Genomic DNA, 1,831 nt, shown 5'->3' with positions numbered 1-1,831 from the left:
TGTAACAGACACATGAAACACAACCTTGTCAGATGTTGTTCGATGTTATGAAAATCTTGTAAATTACATGGAACAAAGGGCATTTACTCTAGAGCAGGAGATATTCCAGGTGGAGAGACAAGCACAATTTGGAAAGAAAGATGAAGCCAGAGCAAGCAGAGGATACTGAGGGATATTAACGAGGATCACTTCTGATGGTGAGTGATTATTGTCACCCTCCTACCCACCAGTCAGTAATGATGTCCAGAAATGCAAAATCTCTGTATATATTCCACAGTTTTCTCTGACTTTTAAAATGCAATACATAATGTGAGTTTTGATTTTGTGTGTGTGTGTGTGCAAAAATTCAGTGCATTTATGGTATTAGATATTTGCAACATTATGTCTTCTCACTTGCAGATAAAACCAAGTAGTTTTAATTTATATGAATTGATTACGGATGCTCAATACATTCTTCCACCTCATGCAAAGAGTTGACTCATTGGAAAAGACCCTGATGCTGGGAGGGATTGGGGGCAGGAGGAGAAGGGGATGACAGAGGATGAGATGGCTGGATGGCATCACCGACTCGATGGACATGAGATTGAATAAACTCTGGGAGTTGGTGATGGACAGGGAAGCCTGGCGTGCCACGATTCACGGGGTCGCAAAGAGTCAGACACGACTGAGCGACTGAACTGAACTGAACTGAAACAGTAGACTTTGTAAATATTCCTTAATCCTTACTGTAATCTGCATCCCTTTTTTGGGTACTGTTGCCTTATGGGCTAAAGTGTCTTCCAAAAATATTGTTACTATGAAGTTAAGATTTCTCTTTTTTTAATCGTGAATAATATTTTATTTAGTCATTTCTGTTTACAACTGAAACTCTGTGAATTCAAAACTAACATCCTTGCCCGTGAGCTTCTTATAAGACACCAGAAAGTATTTCAACCTTGGGTTCCATGTTGTTCGGCTGTGCTTTATCCAAATGGACCTTTATGAGTAGGCTACTGTCTAACTTCTTGTAGATTCTCTTGCCCACAATCTCACTTGGGAAAACCAAGTCCTCCAGGATGGCGTCATGCGCAGTGGTCAGGGTGCGGCTCCTGGGATGTTTTTGCTTATTTTTCATAAGGCTTATTCAAGTTGGCTTAGGCAGAATTCTCCTCTGAACAATGAAGACGACATGCTTTCTACTGAACTTCCTCTCCAGCTCACACATGAGCTGCACCTGGATTTTCTGGAAAGACTTCAGTTGCGGAACGGGAACAAAGATGATGATAGCTTTCCAGCTACCGCAAACTTCAGTTTCCTTGGCGGCCATGATGTTCAGCTCCCACAGCTGGGCCTTGCGGGCTGAGTTCATCTCCAGCTCCAGGAGGGCCTAGGAGATGCTGGACTCAAACTCATCCGGCTTCTCACCATTGGGCTTCACGATCTTAGCACTGGAACCGAACATGGCCTCGACCTTGCAGATGCGGCCAACACTTGTTGCCACTGCCAACACTAGCAGGCCTAGGAAGAGCTGAAGTTTAAGATTTCTTTCTTTTTTTTTTGATAGTGGAGAGGTTTTATTTTATTTTTTTTCTCATCTTTTATTTATTTTTTAAAAATTTATTTATTTTTTTACTTTATATAAGATTTCTGAACTTCAGAAATATTAACTTGGAAGCAGTCAGTCCCCTGACATTTTGAGTAACTCCCCTCCTATATTTCTATGTTTACCAATAGATTTAGAAATCGTCTTAAAAATCATGGTGATTTATGTTGCCAACTTTATATTATGCTTTATGCCACCACTTTTTTCTTTTTTTTATGGAAGTATAGTTGATTTACAATATTGTTTTAC

General features: G+C 40.3%; 1 pseudogene; it reads right to left on the bottom strand.

The window, feature by feature from the left end:
* Positions 1–855: 855 nt before the first annotated feature.
* LOC109577996 (small ribosomal subunit protein eS7 pseudogene) lies at positions 856–1,441 on the bottom strand (annotated as a pseudogene).
* Positions 1,442–1,831: the final 390 nt, after the last annotated feature.

The sequence above is a fragment of the Bos indicus genome, chromosome 24, assembly GCF_029378745.1.
Source record: "Bos indicus isolate NIAB-ARS_2022 breed Sahiwal x Tharparkar chromosome 24, NIAB-ARS_B.indTharparkar_mat_pri_1.0, whole genome shotgun sequence".
NCBI lineage: Eukaryota > Metazoa > Chordata > Mammalia > Artiodactyla > Bovidae > Bos > Bos indicus.
This window is presented reverse-complemented; position numbering and strand designations above follow the sequence as displayed.